Source organism: Hemicordylus capensis, chromosome 1 (genome assembly GCF_027244095.1).
Source record: "Hemicordylus capensis ecotype Gifberg chromosome 1, rHemCap1.1.pri, whole genome shotgun sequence".
Lineage (NCBI taxonomy): Eukaryota > Metazoa > Chordata > Lepidosauria > Squamata > Cordylidae > Hemicordylus > Hemicordylus capensis.
Genome location: NC_069657.1, coordinates 106,310,200 through 106,334,731, shown reverse-complemented (window position 1 = coordinate 106,334,731; position 24,532 = coordinate 106,310,200). Strand labels below are relative to the sequence as shown.

General features: G+C 44.4%; 1 protein-coding gene across 3 annotated transcripts in view; it reads left to right on the top strand.

Moving 5' to 3' along the window:
- Positions 1-308: 308 nt before the first annotated feature.
- The window catches only part of LOC128342872 (uncharacterized), a 33,520-nt gene continuing 9,296 nt past the window's right edge, over positions 309-24,532 (top strand). Inside the window, exon 1 of one of the 3 annotated variants that reach the window (XM_053290924.1) lies at positions 309-498. The gene's annotated coding sequence lies outside the window, so the exon portion shown is untranslated. Of the gene's footprint in view, positions 499-6,598; positions 6,641-16,551; positions 16,715-24,532 lie in introns of those variants that run through there. The other 2 variants (XM_053290934.1, XM_053290942.1) reach the window with 2 other exon arrangements.

Below are 24,532 nucleotides of genomic sequence, written 5' to 3'. Positions count from 1 at the left end.
CTTCACCACCTTCCATCCTCCCTCCCTTCCAGCCCACCACCGCCTCACCTGCCCCCAACCCCGGTCTGGCAGATGATGAGAGTCTGGTCTCTCCCACCGAAGCACACACGTGAGCACGTGTGTGCACAAATATGTGGCTGACCAACTCTGAGCCGGACCCTCCCCCCTTCAATCCCCTCTACATCCCTCTCCCCCTCCCCTTTCCTCCCCCCTGCCTCCCTGCCCTCCTCCCTGCCTCCCTCCCCCCTCCTAGCTAGCAGCGCACACATACACACACAAAACACCTGTGGTGGCAAACACCACCAGCACACATGCACTCACACTGGTGCCACCACCACCTCTGCCTTGGGCCTCTGTGTCCTTGAGCAGATATGTGGTGGTGGACCAGAGAAGCATTTCTTTCCAGCAAGGCAAAAGGCATGCACTCACTGCACACACACACACACACACGAAGAGGTGAAGACGAGAAGAGGCAACTTCTAGAACCAGCAGCAGCAGGTGAGTGTCGTGTAATTGTGTTGCTTCCCAAGGCCACTGCCCATGCTCAATGCTCAGTCTGCTGAAACTAAAGAACTAGCTACAATCACCCTTCCTCACATGCAGCTCAGCTCAGCTCAGCTCAGCTGCACAGCACACTGACTAACTAGACACTACAGCTGGTGGTAGAAAAAACAGAAGTCTAGATTCTAGAAGATGTCCTGGTGGATTTTAAACTTTCAAATCTGTGCTAGGATTGCCTTGCCTCCTCCTCCTCCTCCTGCCTGTAATTGTGCCCTCTCCCCTTGCAGTTGCGCCGTCGTGATGGGTTGGTGATGTGCGTGCGCCGTCTACTTGTTAGCTCTCTCCTCCTCATGTTGGCTGGGCTTGCCAGGCACTGGCTGGCAGCAGCTGTTGGCTGTGTGCTAGGCTCAGGCTGTGGCGCGCGTGACTGGACTGGGAATGTTATTGTAGCGGCAACACTGGTTGTGGTGGTAGCAGTAGTAGCTGTTGTTGTTTCTGGGCTGGTGGCTGCTGGCCTGTGCTGACTCTGCGCACTTGGTCTGGTCTGGTCTGGTCATTGGGATGCAGATGTAGGGTGTGTGTGCATCATCCATGGGGAGCATCAGAGCAGAGCAGAGCAGGTTGGCTGGCTTCTGTCTGTCGGGCCTAGTCAGTGGCAGGCACTGAGTGAGGCGGTGGTTTCTTTGGGCATCACGTCACCCATCATGCAGAGCGGCAGGTCTGCTGCTCTGCTGCTCCGCCTCCTGCTTCTTCTCTGTGTGTGCTGCTCTTGTGCTTAGTGTGCTGCTCCGCTGCTGCTGCTGTGCTGGCAGGCAGCACAGCAGTGGCCTTTTTGTTAGATCAGAGAGTGGGTGTTGTCTCTCTGAGTGTCCTCCTCTTACTTGCTTGGATAGGAGTGGTAGTAGTAGGTAGGCATTAAGATGGACTGACTAGGTGTTACGTGTTAGGGCGCCCAGAGAGAGGCGCCAAAAAGATGGGGTGGCAATTGTTGGGTTGCTCCTAGTATTATTGGTGAATTTCTGAAGAAAATTTTTTTTTTCCATTGGCTAGAATGGGGGTTCGGGGCTGCCCCAGACCCGCCTCTGTGGGGTGGCAGCACCGCCAAAGTGGGTCCGGGGCCATGGCAAAAATGCCCTCAGTCCCTCCCAGCAATCCCCGTAGAGATAGGAGTGATGGTTCTGTTGTTTTTCTGAGGTGTTCTGAGTGAGTGTGGATTCTGTGATAGCAAATGAGAGTGGATTCATGGTGTCTCATTGGAAATCTCATTAGCTATCATAGAATCTACACTCAGAACACCTCAGAAAAACAACAGAACCATCACTCCTATCTCTACGGGGATTGCAGGGAGGGACTGAGGGCATTTTTGCCATGGCCCCGGACCCACTTTGGGGGTGCTGCCACCCCACAGAGGCGGGTCTGGGGCAGCCCCAAACCCCCATTCTAGGCAATGGAAAAAAAATTTTCTTCAAAAATTCACCAATAATACTAGGAGCAACCAATTGCCTTGGGATTTTTGGGGTGGAGGACACCCATGGGTGGCTACCACCCACCCCAGCTTTTTTGCCCCTAAGGGCTCCACATTGTGAGTTATGGGCAAGAATTAATTTTTTAAAAAAATTTGTAAAAAATCAGAGGAAGGTCCAATCGACTTGAAATTTGGGTGGCAGGTAGAACACAATGTCCCCTTCAAAACCAGCCACTTTTTGTGATCTGAACCGGTTCGGTTCGGATCCGAACCGGTTCGAAACCGGACCGGACCGGGGGGGTGGTCCGGCAAAACCAGAACCGAACCTCCCCGGTCCGGTCCGGACCCGGTCCAGACCCGAACCGAACCGGGAGAACCGGTTTTATGCACATCCCTAAAAAACAGCTTTAGAAGAAATACTGTCTGCAAGCCAAAACAACAACCTTTGCCACCGTTGTTTCTTCTTGGACGGCCCAGGAGGGAGTGGTAAAACCTACCTTTACAAGACCCTTCTCAGCACAGTTTGTGGGCAAGGTAATATTGCACTCCCTGTAGCCTCCACAGGTATAGCAGCCAATCTTCTTGAGAGTGGCAGAACATACCACTCCCAGTTCAAATTACCTGTGCCTACAGGTGAAACTCGGAAAATTAGAATATCGTGCAAAAGTCCATTAATTTCAGTAATGCAAATTAAAAGGTGAAACTGATATATAAGACAGACGCATTACATGCAAAGCAAGATAAGTCAAGCCTTAATTTGTTATAGTTGTGATGATCATGGCATACAGCTCATGAAAACCCCAAATCCACAATCCCAGAAAATTAGAATATTACATGGAACCAAGAAGACAAGGATTGTAGAATAGAACAATATCGGACCTCTGAAAAGTATAAGCATGCATATGTATTCAGTACTTGGTTTGGGCCCCTTTTGCAGCAATTACTGCCTCAACGCGGCATGGCATGGATGCTATCAGCCTGTGGCACTGATGAGGTGTTATGGAAGACCAGGATGCTTCATTAGCGGCCTTCAGCAATTCTGCATTGTTTGGTCTCATGTCTCTCATCCTTCTCTTGGCAATGCCCCATAGATTCTCTATGGGGTCAGGTCAGGCGAGTTTGCTGGCCAATCAAGCACAGTACACTGTATACTTTTCAGAGGTCCGATATTGTTCTATTCTACAATCCTTGTCTTCTTGGTTCCATGTAATATTCTAATTTTCTGAGATTGTGGATTTGGGGTTTTCATGAGCTGTACGCCATGATCATCACAATTATAACAAATTAAGGCTTGACTTATCTCGCTTTGCATGTAATGCATCTGTCTCATATATCAGTTTCACCTTTTAATATGCATTACTGAAATTAATGGACTTTTGCACGATATTCTAATTTTCCGAGTTTCACCTGTATACTTGATAACTCAATATCAAATATGCGCCTCAGTTCTGCTGATGCTGAAAATTTGAGGTCAGCTAAAGCACTCATTTGGGACGAGTCTACTATGGCCCCCACTTCAGCTCTTTCAGTGGTCGACAAACTGATGAAAGAAATAATGGATAACAACAAACCCTTTGGGGGAAAAGTTTTCCTGCTTGGTGGAGATTTCCATCAAACACTTCCTGTGGTGCCTCACGGTGACCAGACACAAATTGTAGAGGCCTGTATAAAGCATAACAAGCTGTGGCCCAAATTCAAAGTCCTCTACCTTCATAACAATGTCCGATCAGTCGACACTGAATTCAGCAATTGGCTGATAAAAGTTGGCAATGCTGATACGCCACACATTGACGGTCTTCCTGAAGACATCATTGAAATCCCTTCCAGAATTTTCTGCACAGGGGATATCGTCAAAGACATTTTTGGAGAAAAAATTCCTGTTGCCGATGTTCCAAAATTAGCAAATAAATCTGTCCTTTGCCCAAAGAACTCCGATGTTGACACCATAAATGAACAGGTGCTCAACATTTTGGAAGGAGATAATGTTACATACCTCAGCTCAGACTCAATTGATGACTCAAGTGAGGAGGATACGCAAAACTATCCAATTGAATTCCTCAGTGAGCTAACTCCAACAGGTATGCCTAGGCATTATCTCAACCTTAAAAAGGGAACAATAATTATGCTCCTTAGAAATCTCAACACCAAAAAAGGATTGTGCAATGGCACCCGCCTTATCGTAAAATACTTGAAGAGCAACCTCATCATTGCTCAAGTAATAACAGGTTCAGCTGAAGGGGACATAGTCTTTATTCCCTGTATTGATTTGGCTCCATCCTCCACTGATTTACCCTTTACCTTACGAAGGTGACAATTTCCAGTTAAATTAGCCTTTGCCATGACAATTAATAAAGCTCAGGGGCAAACCTTGGAAAAAGTTGGCATTTATTTGCCAGAAACAGTATTCAGCCACAGTCAGTTATATGTGGGGTTATCAAGAGTTAGGAGTTTTTCTGACATCATGGTGAAGGTTATAGAACGCCCTGACCAATGCAAACTATTGGCAAACTCAGAAAGAATATTCACAAGGAATGTTGTCTATAAGGAAATTTTATAGAAATATTACATGAACTAAAACAAGAAACAATATTTTTAAAAACTCTTCTTCAGATAGTATATATTTAAGATTGTTACAAAGGTTTATACTAAGGCAAGAGTATTTACCCTCACTGTATTGTCATATACTTTTCTGTTTTATATGTTTAAAGTTTTTGTTATATATATATATAATAAAAATAAACATGAAGAAGTCCCTTGCCCTTGAAGAAAGACTGTTCTTCCAAACATTTCTACACAACTCTTCTAGTGCCCGTTAATGTAACAGGCTTAATGTCTAGTCCTCTCTAATAAAACGCTTGGTGTCCGTCCGTGGACGGACACCAAGCGTGCGTTTGTGCCTGCCTGTTCTGGGCATGCGCGCAGCGCATGCCCAGAACAGAGCAAGGGAGGCACAAACAGCAGGACCCGGTGACCATCTTGGGCGGCCAGAAACGGCCGCCTCGAAGAAGCCGGCTATGCGTTGGCGGGGGAAACTGGCCGAGGCCGGGCGGGAGAAGGAGGTGGCTGAGGAAGCCGGCCGAGGTGGCGGCAGAGCCGCCGCCGAGGCCTGGCACCGCCACCGAAGCCGGAAGGCTGAGAGACCATGGGGCCCTTGCCCGGCCGGGAATGTGAGGCGGGGGCGGCCCGGACCGGACCAGCAGCGTGGCCATGGAGGCGGTGGCAGTCACTCGCTTCTCACCACCGCCGGCAGCTCACGACCAGCAGGACCGTTCATGCACCAGAGCTTTCGTCAAGTGAGTGAAGTTGCCGGGTGGTGGGTGCGGCGCAAGAGTCTTTTGGGCAGGGGGGAGGGCAAGAGGGAGTGGGCCCGGAGCACTTACTAGCGCCCGTTATTTAACGGGCCTGAAAACACTAGTATGTAATAAACACACAGCCTGTAGCATGAACTAGCTGGCCTTGAAAAGGAAATGGCATCTTCATTTTACTCCCACAGCACAAATGTATTTTATAATTACATTAATCTAAATGTATAGAGTCTCTGATCTGCTCAAGTTAGATAGGAACTGGCTGGTGGCTACTGTCTTAGTTACTAGAATGAGACACTGGAGTGTAAACTTCCCTAGTATGACTCATATACTAGTTAAATGCCTGTGAGATTTCACAAGCAGGGTAGAGAGATATTTGGGGGAAGGTCCTTCTGCCCTTCTCTCCTTACATTAACCCCCTACTTCCCTTGGTTCACCCTATACTCTCCAGTCAGACCATACTTACCAATCCCCTCCTCTCAGCCCACTTACCACCACAGCTGCTCCATTCTGTTGAGGGAAAGGATTAAGGCAGGGCTGCACAACACTGGCTCTCCTGCAGACATTGGCCTACAGCTCCCACAATCCCTGACTATTGGCCACTGTGGCTGGGGATTATAGGAGTTGGTGCAGTGGGGAAATGATTTGACTAGCAAGCCAGAGGTTGCCAGTTCAAATCCCCACTAGTATCTTTCCCAGACAGTGGGAAACACCTATGTTGGGCAGAACAGAAGTGATATAGGAAGATGCTGAAAGGCATCATCTCATACTGCACTGGAGATGGCAATGGTAAACACCTCCTGTGTTCTACCAAAGACAACCACAGGGTACTGTGGTCACCAGGAATCAACACCGACTCAATGGCACACTTTAGCTTTAGTCCAAAAACAGCTGGAGAGCTGAAGTTGTGCAACCCAAGGCTAAACTAAGAGGGCTGCCCCTTAGCTTGCTTCACCTGCAGCAAATGATCCCACTGATAGATGAGTGGGGGGAAGGGTTAGGGACTTATACATCTCCTCACCATCTATAACTCATGTTCTTGCTGTGGGTAGAAGAAGGGGCAGGATCAGCTCTGTTATGTGCATATAAAATGGGTAGGGTAGAAGAAAAATTGAAGCCAACCTTCTACTATGTTAAAGCAAGAGGAGTTATATGGCTACATTAGGTGCATCATTGTAATGGACAGGCAGCCAGCACTGACAGAGTTAACTTAAAACAAAACCAACTGACCTTGCTTGACTGATTGGAGACCTTAGGTCATGACCCAATCAGTTAATCAGGTGGGTGGGACTAGAGGGCTCCAGAGAGGCCTCTGGGAGGAAGAAGGGAGTGAAAGAGGAACAATGGAGTCTAGCCAGGTTCTCTCAGGGTGAGTCTGCAAATTCTTGTGAGACAGAATTTCAGGGTGCTTGTTCTCACCATGGTTATGGTGAGATTCGAGCAGGGAGGGAAGTCAAGGCTGATGGCTTTGGAAGTTAAGAGCAGGAGAAAGTATTTTTAGTAAGACTCACATTTGAAATCATTTTTTGTGTGTGTGTGTGTGTGTTGCTTTGCATATCTAAATTTTTGTTTTCCTGTAACTGAATAACTGGATTACCTTAAAAAAAACATCTGGGTGTTTTGAAATACTCTTGTAACCAACTAAACATTTCTAAGTGCAACAAAAAAGCTAAAGCCTAAGACCAACTGGTCTGTAGCAACTTAATAAAATGTTTTTCTCTGTCTTGACAACCCCCCACAGGGTGTTTGGTTAACTCATTGGGAGGGAGGGGAAGCCTCTAGTGCAGGGATGTCAAGCTGTGGTCCTCCAGCTGTTTTTGGACTACAACTCCCATAATCCCCAGCCACACTGGCTGATAGCCAGAGATGATGGGAGTTGTAGGCCAACATCTGCAGAAGGGCCACAGTTTGACATCCCTGCTCTAGTGCAAACAGTCTCCAAATGCACTGCTAAGCCAACTCTCACTAACTGTCACTACATGCAGGCATACATGTGGGGAACAGGTTGGTTTAAAAAACAAACAAACTTGTCCACTAATAAGGTAAAGAGAGAACCCTGGACTAAAGCACACTAGCCCAAGCAGTCCAGTCTCTAAAAACTTGGAATCCTTGGTGGCAGTGAAGTAACCTACTGGAAATATAGGATAGTTTTATGAGGAGACTACCCAGGCAGCTCAGCAGGGGTGACTTGGTGATCATTCCCCTCAGGTGAGCTGGTCTGAGTAGAAAGGCTGTTGTCCCTTACACGTATGTAAGCTACTGGAATTTACACACATGCTTTAGTTTTTTGCGTTCCTCCCCTTCACTAGGCTCCCATTCTACTTTTAAACTTAAGGGAAACCTTAACCTGGATATAAGCAAGTGCATGATTCATCTTGCTGAATTCTAACCAAAATACATCACTGGCCCTCTCTGAAGAAAGTTAAGGATACTTAAGTCTCATTAAAGCTAGTGGAATAGGCAGCCTGATCCTATTGTCAGGCCAGGATCGCTGCCTCAGGAGCCCCTAGTTGCACAGATGCGAAGGTACTACTCAGTGTCAGGCAGGAGGTGCCAGAGTTGAGTACAGTCTCCCACCATATGGAAGACAAATTGGACTGGTACCTCTGGGATGACCACCAAAGATTCTTTGTCTTGCTTTTCTTTCCACTCCAAGAGATGTCTATGTGAAGGGAAGAAAGCTGGAGATGCAGGCTTAGCACACTATGACCCATTTCAGTTTGGTTTCTGACCCAGTTTTGACACTGGAACCACCTTGGTCACTCTGGATGATTACCTATACTGAGAAATAGATAGGGCAGTGCACCCCTGTTGTTTCTGCAGAACCTCTTAGTGGTGATCAATACATGGCTGACATCCAGCCTAACAAAGCGCTGCTGCAGCTAACACTGCTCATGCTACAGGAGAGGGGCTTTACAGGTCTGGCCATGGACTGACCCCCCCCCGACTGTTCAAGGGGGTTCGCGAACATTTTTAAAATTTTTTTTTTAACCTTCTCCCTTTTGGGGAAGGTCTTCGAGGTGGCAGCAGGGGTGTGTGTCCAAGGAGGTTCCCCCTCCCCCCACCAGCCTCTGTTATCACCCCTTCCAGCCAGTTCTTTGGCCTGTTTAGGCCTCTGTAGTTTGGTGCGGCAGCCATTCTGGATGCTGCTGCGCATGCACAAATGGACAGCTTACATGTGCATAAGGGACTACACCCCACTCCCCACCTGCAAGGCAATGCACTACCATTTTAATTTTTAAGAATATTGAAATGTTTAGATTCTTTGGTGTCTAATAACCTTTCCTCATAATGAATCTCTATGAGGATTCATTGTACGCCTTCCTTTCTTCTGTTCATTTTGACTATCATTGGACAGTGCCAACTGTCAACTGCCATGTTTCAACTAGACTCACACACACACACACACTGGGGTATTCAGTTTATTTTAAAGGTATTTTTTGAAGTGTTTAGATTCTTTGGTGTCTTCATTATACACCTTCATTTCTTCTGTTCATTTTGACCCCACTGCTTTACAGGTTGGGTTGGGGAATTAGTGGCATTCCATGTTCTAACTACCTGCCCCCCAACCAACAAGCCACTGAGTACTCAGTTTTTATTTTAGGAATTTTTGAGGTGTTTAGACTCTTTAGTGTGTAATGAATCCTCATAGGGATTCATTATGAGGAAAGATTATTAGAAAGGTTATTAGACACCAAAGAGCCTAAATACTGGGGGGGGGGCTAGAACATAAACTAAGTACCCCACTGCCTTGCTGGTGGGAGTGAGGTGTAGTTGGCACATGGCAGTTGACAGCTGGCACAGTCAAAAAGACAGTCAAAATGAACAGAAGAAATGAAGGTGTGTAATGAATCCTCATAGGGATTCATTGAAGGAAAGTTATTATACAGCAAACAATCCAGACACTTGAAAAATAGTGACTACACATTTTGCTCCATAACTCCACTTCTACAAGGGCTAGAGCTTAGCTTTCTTTTCTTTTTTTAACATGAAAGCTGGGAATCTGGGGGAATTAATAGGAGGGATCTGAATCTCAAATCGAATCGAATCAAATCTGGTGTGATTCAATTTGTACCCGAATCTAGCCAGTGGACCACAGGGGTGATTTGTTTTTGTCTCCAAATCACCTGAATCAGCTAGATTCAGGTACAAATTGATTTGTACCCGAATCAATTTGCACACCCCTAGTATCCTGCTGAAACAAGAGCATAGTTGGTAAAGCTGTGGCTCTACCAGCCTACAAATATGTAGTATGTGAAGATGCGCAGGAATGTAAAATTGCTGCTTCAATTAGATTAGATACATTGTTGGAGATTCGGTATTATACTGAGGGAAACATGCTTTATTAACTCGCAAAGGTCATTCACACAACCATAATAACAGGGCCGGGGAGGGCTGGTGCGGGAGGGGTAGGATTCAACCTACCTTCCCCCCACATGACCACCGGTTCTCTACAGGGTTATCTCCAGATTACACTGTAGTACAACGGTAGTTTACTTTGGCTTGGCAGAATCGTATTGAATCCAAAAAATAAAGGATGTTGCGCAAAGCCACCAGCAAGAGGAGCAGTGTTTTCAGTTTGTGTGAAACTCCCTACAATGGGAAAATAAAGCTTTATATATATTTTTTACAATATTGTAGGATTACAATGCAGCAATATAACCTGAAAGATGGCATCGGAAATGGGAATGGCACCTTGCTGACAGGGCAGGGGCTACAATGTCAATAGTAGGCAATACGGAAGCACACTTAATGGACATATAGTGACACTGTTCTAGTGTCCAATCTGGATACGCCCACACAATCGGCTCTGTAGCAAGTGGTGCACCAGTTCCCAGGCCGAGGGAAGGGTGCCCAGCCTCCGGATATTCCATAATGCACTGCGCAAGCAGAATGGTGAATTAGGGATACACTAGAGACTGAGACATTCCTTTCCCTGGCTTCTATGGAAGGACAGACTGCCAGCAGCCTGAATGGGGCTGCAGGCAGTTCTCTTACCTCAGCAAAAACCTGGGGCAGGGGGAAGGAACTGAGGCTATCCAGTGGGGCAGCACCAGGTTCAGCCACGATCCCAGTGCTTCACACATGCAGCCCTACTGGGGTAGGGTTGTGCAAGCCCAGGTAGGTTGAACAGTCTTGCAGTGTGCTTCCTTTACTTCCTGATTGCATGACCACGGGGCTATTAACAGATTATGCTGTACTCATGACATGTTTGTATGTGTATTAGGTATGTGCACGAATCGATTTTTCATTTCAATTTGTACCCAAATGGAAACACCCCCGATTTGTTTTGGGTCTGAATCTGACACCACCACCCCAATCGCCCCAGATTAGTTTTGTACCCGAATTTTCCTAATCTGAATCTGAATCGATTCCGATTTTAAAAGGGTCCTGGGGCCAAAAGAGTAGTGTGGTGGTAGTGTCCAATGGGTGGAAGCTACCACCCAGATTTCAAAGGAATTGGCCAAAGGGCTGATTTTTAAAGAATTTTTGAAATTTATGCATCTTTAAGATTTTCCCCATAGGGAATAATGGGGATTTCAACAACCTTATAGCTCCACGTGGGGGGCATCAGGGTGTCCCAGAGCAGGGTATGGGGGGTGGTAGTACCCAATGGGTGCAAGGAAGATACCACCCAGATTTCAAAGGAATTGGGCAAAGGGCTATTTTTAAAATGATTTTTGAAGATTATGCATCTTTCAGCTTTTCCTCATAGGGATTAAAGGGGATTTCAGCAGCCTTAGTTATAACTCCCGGGGGGGGGGGTGGCACCAGAGTGGCCCAGAGTGGGTTGTGGTGTGTGGTAGTGCCCAATGGGTGCAAGGAAGCTACCACCCAGATTTCAAAGGAATTGGGCAAAGGGCCTGTTTTTAAAATGATTTTTGAAGCTGTCATGTCCTTGGGGCAGAGTCGGGGCAGAAAGAGGGTTTCAGGGGCAAAAGAGTGGGTCAAGCAGTAGTGCCCTAATGGGTGCCTGCTACCAGCCAGATTTCAAAAGAATTGGTGAAAGGGGTGATTTTTAAAGAAGTTGTGAAGTTTTTGCGTCCTTAAGCTTCCCCCCCATAGGGAATAATGGGGATATCATCAGCCCCATGACTCCAATTGGGGGGCACCGGGGTGGCCTATAGCCAGTGGTGGTGTAGTGCACATAGGGTGCCAACCATACCCACAATCCTATGGGTTACTGGGTTTTGTTGTTTCTGAGGTGTTCTGAGAGTAGATTCTCTGGTTGCAAATGAGAGTGGATTCATTTTCAATGACAAACAATGAATCCACTTTCATTTGCTACCAGAGAATCTACTCTCAGAACACCTCAGAAACAACCAAACCCAGTACCCCATGGGCTTGTGGGTATGGGGGTGGTTGGCACCCTCAGCCTGGGTCACGCAGAGGCCAATTGGGCAGGTGTGGCGGCCTCCAAAATGGCCACCACACCAGAGGGGGATGGCCCGAATGGACCAAAGAGGGCTGGTGGTGGCATAAAGGGAGATCGGTGGGGGGACAGGGAACCTCCACGGACACCACCACCCCTGTCACCTCCAACAATTCCCCCTAAGGGGGTAAGTAAAAATTTTATTTTTAAAATGTTCATGAAACCCCCTCCCCCACCAAACCGGGGGGTGGGGTTCAAGGGCTTGCAGGACCGAACTGGCCTGGTCCAGTTTGGGTCGGGTCGGGTCCGGACTTGAACCAAACCGGACCAGCCTGTTCCATGCACACCCCTAAAGTCTATAAGGCAACTTGCCTTCTGGACAGAAAACTAGCGGCATTGAAAAAAGTGCAAATATTTGAAATGATGGATGTCAAAGCTAGACAAGATTGCATTAAAGAAATAGACCTTTTGAAGCAATTGAATCACCCCAAATATAATTAAGTATTTGGCTTCCTTTTTTGAAGACACCAAATTTAACATTGTGCTAGAACTGGCAGATGCAGGCGACCTCTCTCAGATGCTTATCTATTGGACCCCTTAAAATTTGCATGAAGAAATTTGCATAATTTGCATGAAGAGTGCAAATTATGTTACTGCTGTATGCACATTCAACATAGCCACTGTTATATACATACAGATTAACAGTCGTACTCTGTACACAGATTGTGTGCATTTTGCATGCAATGTGATCAGTGTATAAGTCTAAGGTTGTGAAGGGCAGGGAATTAAAGAAAGAAGATGCATTTTGATAAGTAACTAATTCTATTTTAATCATCAAATACATAGGAAAAGTTCTTGTTTATTCCTCACTGAATGCAAACCGTCTAAGGAATCATTGGAGCAGTTTCCTCACCCTCTGTGTGAAGACTTGTCTTTCAAAGAAAAATAATCTTTGGCACTAAATGGAAATCAGTACAACAGTTGTAAGAGACACTTATTGTACAGACATGCAGTGAGTACAGGAGGAATGCCATTAAAGTTCCAGCCCCGTAAGAAGATGATAGCTGCCTTGATTATAATGGAAAAATCAACTTTAAGAGAAGAACATTTCTCCATAGAAAAAAAGGGAAGGTAGATAAAATTAAGAGAGATAAAGGGGTGGCGGGCAGAGAGAGAGAGAAAACAGGAAAGCATGCAGGCTTAGAAACATACTACAGTTGTGGTTTGTTTTTTTGTTTTTTTAAAATAAATTTAAATGCATGACTATGGAGAGTGAACTTGTTAAGGAAGGGATACAAAAAGAGATTTCTATATTAGGCAGTATAGAAATTCAATAAACTAAATATAACAATGCTGTGTCATGGATTATGCTGCAGCATATCCAAAGTAAGGAAAATATAGCCATAATGTTATTGAATATAATTATTTTTAATCACACATACAACCTACAATGTACAGAGTGATGTAGCAGTGTCAAATAATGTTCGGAAGCAGGATACTTTAATTTGGGTTTGTTTCAGATAAAAAGGAGGAAAAAATACATAAAATACAAGCCACATCACATTTTTAAACAGGCATATTTTAAAAGTACAATAAGTAACTTGCAGAAATTAACAAGAAAACATGTAAGACAATCCTCAAAGGTCAGCTGATTTTCAGACTTTAATATAGATTTTGGATTAGAGGTACTATTCTTACCTATTCCCATTGTCAAGCTTGAATGATACACCTCATGCTATATTCAGACTAGCACTCTGGCTGCATTTTATTTTAGTTCAGCCGCCAGACTGGACCAGTTTGGGGATCCACCCATAAAGAGGAATCCAGTGAGGATTCCCCTTTACGAGTAAAGGGGCAGGGGGGCATCCTAGAGCTAGAGGGCATGGGTGGGGAGTCTGGGCTACTTATTTTAATAATTGGGGGCAGTGGTGGCTCCCCACCAGTGGCCTATTCCAGAGTAGCCCAGGCCAGCTGCAGCTCAGTTCAGGCATCCACACATGCACAAAGGCAATTTTAGTGACCATTTTAGTGGCCACTGATTTTTAAAGTAGGTAGCCCTGACACCCCTCCAGTAGTCTCTAGCTCTAGGAAGTCCCCTTGTCCATTTACTTATAAAGTGCAATCCTTACTGGACTTTCCTTTATGAGTAGACCCCCAAACTGGTCTGGTTCGAACTTGGACCGGCATCCTTTTTGGAGGGTTGGTCCAGTTCGAACCCAGACCACTTGAACCATACTGGTTTGAGTCGAACCAGTGTTCGATTTGGACTGGTTCACACTCCCCTTCCTTTAAGTGTCATGGGGAATAAGAAAAACTTATTTAAATAAATCAAAAGCAGAAAACCCACCAGGGAGATGGTTGGACCCTTAGATGATGAGGGTATGAAAGCGATTATTAAGGACAATAAGGAGATTGCAGAGAAGCTGAATGAGTTATTTGCATCTTTCTTCACAATGGAGGATACTGACTTTCTCAGGCTTAGAGGCTGAAGAACTGGGCCAATTTGAGGTGATGAGAGAGAAACTCTTGAAAAACTAAAAATTAATAAATAGCTGAGGCCAGATGGCATCCACCCAAGAATTCTGAAGGAACTCAAATGTGAAATTGATGATCTAGCAAAAATATGTAACTTGTATCTACAATCAGGCTCTGTACCAGAGGATTGGAAAGTAGGTAATGTAACTCTGATTTTCGAAAAGGGTCCGGGGGAATCTGGGATACTACAGGCTGGTTAGCTTAACTTCTGTGCTCGGTAAATTGTTGGAAAACATACATAAGGACAAAATTGTTAAAAACATAAATGAACAGGCCTTGCTGAAGGAGAACCAGCATGTCTTCTGCATGGTTCTTGCCTTCTCCAAGTCTTGCCTCAAAAACCTTTTGGAGTTCTTTGAGAGTTTCAACAGGCATGTGGATAAAGGTTATCCAGTTGACATAGTATACTTGGACTTCCAAAAAGCTTTTTACAAAGTTGCCCACCAAAGGCTCTTGAGTAAACTTAACAGTTATGGGATAGGCAGACAGGTTGATGTGTGGATTGGTAACTGGTTAAAGGACAGTAAGCAGAGGGTAGGATTAAATTGACAGTTTTCACAATGGAGGAAAGTAAAAAGTGGTGTCTCCCAGGGATCTATACTGGGACCAGTGTTCTTTAACTTGTTCATGAACGATCTAGAAGCTGGAGTAAGCAGTGAAGTGGCCAGATTTGCAGTTGGCAATAAATTATTTAGGGTAGTGAAATCCAAAACAGATTGTGAGGAGCTCCAAGCGGATCTCTCCAAAGTGGTTGAGTGGGCAACAAAATGGCAAATGAGGTTCATGTGCATATTGAGTCATGCATATTGGGGCAAGAATTCTCACCTTAAGACTCTCATAGCTGAAAAAGAAAGATTTGAATTGAATCTGATATTGGCAAAGGAATTTGTTCTTTATCAGATTCATAATCGAGTGCAACATTTGGATGTTTGCCATGTCTTATTACATCAATCCAGTCAGGGAAAGCACCTCTTTCCTTTGAGGAACAAAAGCCTCAGGCCTATTGTGCATGGCACTTGGCCACCCACCCTGAAAGTTATTTTTTCCTTTGATTTCAAACAAATATATGTGACATATGGCCCTCAAATTGTCTTTCTAATACACGCTCAGCCAAAACCATAACAAACACCAGTAGCATAACATCATTATTATGCTTTTGTTTCTGTAGCAAGGACCTAATGAAAATAGAAATTAGCTAAGAAGTATGAGAAGTTCTAAAAAGAGCAAGCAAAAAACAAAAACTCTCTTCCTGATGACATGTAGAAATAGAGAATTTAGGTCCTGGTGAATTCAGGAGTTAAGGAAATATAGGAATTTAGGTCCTGCCGCTCTTAAGCAGAATATAGTTGTTTATCAGAGGGACAAGATTCAAGTGGTGTTCTACCATACACCTGTTTTTTGATTTAATGGAAAATACAATGCCAAGATGGTATTTGTCTGATCCTGAGTTTGCCATGTCTTAAAGAATAGATGTGTATCTCAAACTGGTTCCTTATCGCTCCATAGCACATTCAGTCACATCTGTGCATTCAGCACAGAATGGATGCACATTGCTGAACGGATAATGTATACCCAGCACATACTGTGCATTCACTGCACATGGAACCAGTTGTACGCTCCGTGTGCAGCTTTAACCTGTGCTCCCACCACCATCACTTGCTACAAGGAACAGCAATTGTAAGATCAGTACAGGAAATGTAGTCAGAACACCAAGAGCTTTCAGTTCTTTTCCTTTTATAGTTTCTCAGTGTTGCCTTTGCTAAAATACCTCCTCAATGCCTCCTTGTGAAGAGGTAGGGTTTCTTTTGCCATAAAAACACACCCTTCACAAATCCTGTGGATCAGTAGGACAATTTGGTTCTGAAAAAGGTCACCCTAAAATCTCCCTTTTTATTGGGGCAAATAAGGATCCTGGATAGAGATGTTCTCTCAAGATTTTTCAACACCTTTAATTTTTCACATTATAGATTGTTAAGAGTACTGTGTTAACAGAGGCCACTTTAGATGAGGGGAAAAGAGAATTCTGAATCTCTAATTCAAAGTGTTAATAATGTGGATTACCATCATGTAATGCACAAGACATTAAAAAAAATTCAAAATTAAGGTGCAAAAAAGAGAAATGGATTTGGCTTCATATGCATTTATTCCTTTTGCAGGCAGCTTGTTTGGAATATGTATATGCTTTCCTTGGGTGGAGTTTACTCATCTCTAGTTTCTCCTGTCAGGGCTGATTTATCTGTGCTTCATAGAAAAAAGATTGAAGGGCAATTTCTCTCTCTTCAAAACTCCACTTGCTTGCCAGTTTGCACTTGTTCCAAATCCTCCCCAGGCAAACTTCCTATCTTCATTACAGTGACATCACTCAACTGGCTGTTCTCCTACAAGTTCCTCTGAGCCAGCTCATGCCTGGCTGTGCCCTCTTAAGGACTGATCATGACGGCAGGAAAGAAGAAGCACCTATAAGTCTCTGATGCTAGCAACCTGGTCTGTTTGCCGTCCCATTAAGAGACTGCTGCAACATTTGGCTCTGTTTTGGTACTTACAAATTCCAAGTAATATATTTTTTAACATCAATACTGAGTGGGTGAGCATAAACTGCCATTTTGCACATGACAGCTCAGTCTGTATTAAAAGACATTTCTGTGGCATACAAAATTACAGCTCTTACTAATAGTACACAACTACACAACCCATGTTCCATGAAGATAAAATGCCCACAGGCTGAGTAAAAGTGAAACAGACTCATGACCAACTTAAGAACATAAGAATAGTCCTGCTGGATCAGGCCCAAGGCCCATCTAGTCCAGCATCCTGTTTCACACAGTGCCCCACCAGATGCCGCTGGAAGCCACAGGCAGGAGTTGAGGGCATGCCTTCTCTCCTTCTGTTACTCCCCTGCAACTGATTTTCAAAGGCATCCTACTTCTGAGGCTGGAGGTGGCCTATAGCCCTCAGACTGGTAGCTATTGATGGACTCTAATCCATGAATATATCCAAACCCCTCTTAAAGCCATCCAGGTTGTTGGCAGTCACCCCATCTTGTGGCAGAGAATTCCACAAGTTGATTATGCATTGTGTGTCTCATACATGCATTGAGACCCCTCAGCTCTGCCTGTCTCGCTGACCCTACACGTGGAACAGGTAGCATTTCTGAGAATGCTACATTGGGGATCCGGGACTTTAATATGCTACCTAGCAGCCTAAATTTGGCTTCCAGGACCCCCTGACTACATTTCCCAACATCAACATCGACATGCACCATGACAGCTGACTCCTTCCCAGGACTGCCTTACAACCTATTTAGATGCCACATGATGTCTGCAACCTTCACACCAGGAAGGCAAGTCACTGTGCGGTCTACATGTGGTTCACAGACCCACAGAGAGCCAGTGTGGTGTAGTGGTTAGAGTGCTGGACTAGGACCGGAGAGACTCAAGTTCAAATCCCCATTCAGCCATGATACTAGCTAGGTGACTCTGGGCCAGTCACTTCTCTCTCAGCCTAACCTACTTCACAGGGTTGTTGTGAAAGAGAAACTCAAGTATGTAGTACACTGCTCTGGGCTCCTTGGAGGAAGAGTGGGATATAAATGTAAAAATAAATAAATAACAAATAAATAAAATCTCTATACCCCTATATCCAATATAGAGAGATACATCTCTCTATACCTCTATATTCAATCTAGAGATTGAATAGAGTCAATCTCTATTAAATCTCCCACTACAAGGAGGCCTCCGCCCCCTGGAGAAGTATCCCCTGTGTGAGAGGATATGGGCTCATCATCCACAGAAGGGCTCCCTTCTGAAGGAGCATCTCCCTCTTCCTCAGACCGATGTCCCCCGAGACCTTCGTTCTCCCTGACAGCAGATATCAGCCTGGGAGTGGGATGCCTCTACCACGTCTCTGAAGTTCTCATCCATGTACATACCTATCTGACTCTCAGAGCTTTTCCAGATCTGCCACCTTGGTCTAGAGGGAACAAAATTGTTCCGAGAGCCAGGAACTCCTTGTACCTCCTTGACCTCCACCCATGGAACAAATAGTTATACACGTGACATTCTGTGCAATACACTGGGAAGTGCCCCCTCCCCAGCTGACTTTCTATTTTCATAACATGTTTTGTTGGCTGTTTAGAGTATTTGGATATTGCTTATTTGGAAGTTAGGTCTTATCTATGTCTGTCAGCTATTTAACAGTTTAAACGTTCTTTCCCAAGAATATGAAGGAGGGAGTAGTACTTACCTTCTCTTCCCACTGGCCCCTTGTGATAAAGGAGGCCATTTTAGGCTCCCCTGAACATTTCCCTGCTAAACTCCACGCAAAACTCAAATGACCCTATTTACTATCCCTGTTTGCTAAGTTCGGTTCACTAATTTCCCTGGCCGTCACTTTTTATACAGAGAGTATGCTTCAAACTGAAACAGGAATGTGGCTCACCAGGTGTAACTCACTACAGCCCCAGCTGGCTTCTCCCTCTGTCCCTCTCCAGGCAAGAGAGAAATGCTACAGAGCCCCCAAAGCAAGCCCTGGCAAATGCTAGCCCTTGCAGAAGCTAGCCCTGGACAAAACAAAACAAACACACACACAAACAAAAACCCACAGACACACACACACTGGGAATTTTCCCTTAAAAAGAAACTAGTTCCTCAAAATCTCCCCTCTTCCTGTTAGTTTGTTTGAAGGAAAAGGGTTGTTGTTGTTGTTGTTGTAGAAAAACTTGCTTATCTTCTAAAGTTGTCTTGTGCTCTTCCCAGAGTAGGCTTCAAACTACAAACTATGAACTTGCTTATGCGTGTTTGGTAAGGGGTAGGGGTGTGCACGAATTGATTGTTTTGTTTTGATTTGTACCCAAATTGAAACACCCCCAATTTGTTTTGGGTCCAAATCTGACCCCCTTGAATCACCCCAGATTCAATTTGTATCTGAATCTTCTGAATCAATTGGAATAAAAAAGGGGTCCTGGGGCCAAAAGAGATTTCAAAGAAATTGGGCAAAGGGGTGATTTTTAAATGATTTTTGAAGTTTATGCATCTTTAAGCTTTCCCCCATAGGTAATAACCCAAATTGATTTCTTTAAAAATCAACCCATTGCCCAAATTCTTTGAAAACTGGGTGGTAGCTTCCTTGCACCCATTGGGCACTACCCCCCCCCCACAACCTGCTCTAGGCCACCCTGGTGCCCTCCACGTGGAGCTATAAGGTTGCTGAAATCCCCATTATTCCCTATGGGGGAAAGCATAAAGATGTGACAACTTCAAAAATTCTTTAAATATCACTCCTTTGCCCAATTTCCTTGAAACCTGAGTGGTAGCTTCCACCCATTGGGCACTACCACCCAACCCACTTGGGCCACAAAATGGAGGTCTGAATCTCCAAAATTTTTGGATCCAATTCGGGGGTGATTTATTTTGTCTACAAATCACCCGATTTGGCCAGATTCTGGTACAAATAATTTTGTACCTGAATCATTTTGCACATCCCTAGTAAGGGGGCCACTTCAGGCCACAGATTGGGGAGATGGTGAATTAGTTGCCTCCATTGGCCAGCCACCTCCAACCACCTGGCTCACTGACTATCCCATTAGTGAGCAGGCTGTTGCCCCATCTGCTGGTGGCGGTAGTGCTAGCAGATGTGGGTATCTCCGTTAATTCTTACAAGGCCATTTCACAACAAACATGGATTTGCCACTGCAGTGCAGCAATCCTGACTCTCTGATAAGTATACTTGTATGATACAGCTTCTGGAGCACTGTTTCATTAACACGTTCCTTTTTAGGAGGGCATTTTAAAATGTGAAGCTCAAAGAGGCCCCTTGAGCTGACCTTTCTGCGGAATTTGGATTCTTATAAAAACCTGACCGCCAACCCATAGCACTTTCAGAAGTCTGACAAATTGCCCACAAGAACAAAAACATGTTGGGGGAGTTTAGAGGACTCAGACCTCAAAGTAACCAACATACAGTTAGGTGTCCCTCCCCTATGAACTCAATGGATTTAAGGACACCTAACTCTGGGCTGGATTATGGCTGCTGTGTTCATTTCAGTTATGACTTCATTGGGCTGGAATATTTTATTTTATTTTATTGTTATTGGCTACAATCCAGTATGCAATCATGCCTACTGAAGTACTGAAACCAGTAGGCCTTACCGACGTATCGCTCAGTGATGAGTTGCGGTCATTATGTGTTAATGTTATTACTAAGACTCTTATACAGTGTAATTACAATTTATATTTCTATGTTGTTCCAGTTATACAGCACATTATAATGTGCAATTGCCAACATTTCTGCAAAGCAGTAGCAGCTGCTGTCCTGGCTGCACTTGTTGACTAGAATTATTAGTTGCTGAAAGCTGTTTGCTCTTTCCCTCTCCTCCTGCTTCTATGCCACTATTTCAATTATGTAAACATTCTCTGCAGGATGAATGAAAAACTGAGGGTTATTTTTAAAAAGACTTGGGTTTCCCCCCACTTTTGAAGTCAATATTTTGTATTTCAAATTATCTTTGTCAACTCGAAACGTAATGCTACTAATATATGTCATATGAACTGGATGCAGCCTATTTTTGAATTGTTTTAAGTTTGTTTTGTTTTGTTGGGTTTTTCAGAACTGCTAGAGCCTTTGGAGTCAGGCAGTGTATAAATTAAATAAATCAATATATGGAGACAAATACTTTATTTTAACATGTATAATGCACTAACTTCTATAAAAAGATTTATCCTCAAGCTTATATATGAAATGTATGCCCCATCTTTCTTCCATCATGAAACTCAAGGTGGCATAAGGATGAATCATCTCAGACAGTCACCCGTCCAGGAACTGAGCAGATCTACTGTAAACCTGTTTAGCTTCAGCAAAGTAGCTGTATTATGTGCCTCAAACCATGACCTAGGATCCTGAGCTTGTTTTTATATGCACATTAAAAATATATCTGGGTGGCCGCTTGGCGACAGAAAGGCTTGGCAGCCTTTGGCCTGATCCAGCAAAGGCATTTTTACTCATGTAATTAAAAGTGATGCAAAGCATGCCCCTGCTACCCCAATCCTACTTTGACGCAAGTCTCATTGTTTCCCATGGAAGTTACTTCCATGTAAGTGTCCTTTTAGATTAAGAATTGCAGCCCATGCTGCTGTAGGCGCCACCATACATAATGACATCTCTCCTGGAAAAATGTCTTTCTAGGCCTGGTTAGCCATGTGGTTTTAAATTATAACTTTAGAGATGCTGTGGTCAAACTAACCCTTTATAAACCTAATAAAAATATTGTTACCAAAAAAGGGGGCAACCCAGATGGTGCTGTCCTCCTCCTTCCCCTCCCTCCTCAACATTCCATGAACTTCGCATGTAGAAGTAAAATCTGCCTGGGCAGATTTTGGTGCCAGAACAGAAACAGAAACATAACGGGTGGAGGGGGAACATTTTTTTAAAATGTTTGCTTTACTGTTGAGGAGGTTTGCTCCCCCCACCCCCACACACAAGGAAATGAAGTTCAACTGTGACCCCATTTAAGTTTATTCCAAGTGGTGATGTCATTTCTGGCATCTAAAGCAATTCCCTGCTGTTTTAATACCATGGCTCTATAATCTGGATTTTGTGCATTCCAAAGAAACAGACTGTTTTCACACATGAAGCTTCAAATAGTTCTTTGCATTTTCCATGCCTTTAATTTGACTACAAAACCCACAAGGCTGTGTGCTTGATCCCCAAGTATCTCTGCCATTTTCTGTCCTACACGAATGGCATTCACAAGTGACACATTCCAACCTAGAAGACATTGTTCACCCTGGCTTTCAAGTGGGAAAACTTTCTTCTCTTGCCAGTAGAATAATCATCTTTTAAAAAATGCTTCCCCATCCAAAAAAAATCCTCCTCTGAAAACTGCCACGTCAGGAAGAAGTGTGTAGCCCAGCCACCAGCCCTTCTGCTTTACACAGCCTGTGTGCAGGGAGCTTTTTCATTAGCAAGCATTCCATGATATGACTTGCAGCCCCAAATGGTATCATTCAGGAAAAATCTTCACCACTTGATTCTACAATTGGTATAAACCAGTCCTTCAAATGTGCAAACGGGTTTCGTGCACACCAGTTAGCAAGGACTGCGGGCTGCCTTGTTGCATCCCAACCATACGCATGGGTCAGAAGGCCAGGCATTACCACAATCTCTCTCCTGTTATTTTAAGACTTCCATGTGTTATGATTGGCCTCCGCGACATGGCATTTGGTTTCAGTTATTTTTTTCTCGGGGTTTGGCTTTTCAGAATAGAAAGGCACATTTTCAAGCAAAATCCAACAAGCTGTAAAGTTCATGGCAATTCAGGACCAAGATCGGTTTCAAGTTGGAAACATTTAGAAAGATCCAGTGAGGCTTGCTCTTTTTAAAGGATGATTCTAAATTATCATGCACACAGGGAAAAACAAAACAAAACCTGGCATTAAAAACACAATTATTTGAGTATTCTAAGGAGCCTTGTATTTTAGTATGTACAGCCAATTGTTTCTCAGAACATCCCATTTCATAGTAGCTGAGAGTCATTACCAAAGCAGCATGTGATACTTTATTGCTAAAATGGTCCAAAGACCATTTTGCTAAATATGAAGATAAGGGTGGCAGGTGGTTCTGTTTCCAATAGTAACTGTTGGTATGCCAGCTGCAGTGCACCATTTGAAACTGCGTATTTGTTTGCTATTGGGGTTCTTATTCTGATGCACATTTCTGATGCCCCCCTCAGCTCCCCAGTATTAGATCTTTGGGGAGTTCAGTAAATCCCCATTTTGTACATGTGTTTATGGGTCAACTAGTCTCTACTGTGATACTGAAGTGTGTGGCAGTTAGTGAATAGAGTGTATGAGACTTATACTCAGGTCCAAATCTCATTCAGGCATAAACTCAGTATGTGACCTTGGGCCAGTCACTTTCCCTCAACCTAATCTACCTTACATAATAGTTGTGAAGATAAAAGCAGGGGATCCCATGAGTGCCATCCTGAGCTACTTTAAAGGGAAACTGGGATATGACTGTGGCAAATGATAAAGTGGTTCAGATTTTGATCAGCTGTCATTGATTTTAACAGAGATTATGAGTTTAGATCCCTTCTAAACATCTGGCCCAGCAGGTAAGTTAGGTTTTTAGTACTTTAATACCAGTCAATTACTGAAGTAACGAAAGGCAGCGCCTGCATGCAAGGTAGTGGTTAGAGGACATGTACATCATTGCTGAGGTCACAGGTGAAGGCAGGCCACACAATTGTTTCACTTACGTGAGGTATTTTTATATACTTTCACCTCATAATTCAGTATGCACAGCATGCCAACACCACCATATTTTAATAGTGGGAAGGGAAATCACAGTGTGTGTCATATGCTGGGTTTGTTTTTGTTTTTAAGTTTGATAATGAACTTACTTATTTGGAGGCCCATCTATGAGCTGGAGCCAGCACAGAACACAAAATGGAGGGTCAATCTTCAGCCAGTTATCTGGACAAGTTGGAGCACAATGATGTAACACCCTCTTTTCTTACACATTAGTTGGGGAAAGAGGCAGTAGTGGAGGCATGTCTCCTATAACATGCAGTTCCACACTTAGACTCGGTTCACGATGGGCTCGGTTCACATCTGCATGTACCATCACTTGATGTTGTACACCTACTTGGTGTAGGAGAGCCAGCGTGGTGTAGTGGTTAGAGTGCTGGACTAGGACCGGGGAGACCCAAGTTCAAATCCCCATTCAGCCATGAAACTAGCTGGGTGACTCTGGGCCAGTCACTTCTCTCTCAGCCTAACCTATTTCACAGGGTTGTTGTGAGGAGAAACTTAAGTATGTAGCACACCGCTCTGGGCTCCTTGGAGGAAGAGCGGGATATAAATGTAATAAATCAATAAATCAATAAATTTCTCATCACTTGAGGACTATCAGTTTGAATGAGTCAATGAGGCCATTCACACGGGCAGCCAACCCAGGTTTGGGCAGACCAGCTTGGGCTTGGCTGCCAGTGTGCACTTCTAGAATCAGTCCCAATCCTGGCACTGCTTCAGCCCCAAGCCCATGAATTTACCCCAGACTTTAACCTGGGTTTAAGGGCAGAAGCACATAGAGCTGGGCAGCAAGTGCGCCTGGTGGAGGGAGGGTCCCTCAGTGCACCATGCTCCTGGCAGTGGTCTGGTGCATTGAGGAGTGCTGGAGGACTTCCTCCTCTGGCTCTGTGCTCTTCCACCTCCAGCAGCACCAACTGTGTGTCGGGTGAGCAGCAGAGCCAAGAGAGCAAAATCACTCGTGTGCCTGCCTGTCCACTAGCCTTCCGCCCTGCCCAATAATTCGGTCGTGTGCACGACCTCAATGGGTTTTTTAAAATTGGAAAGG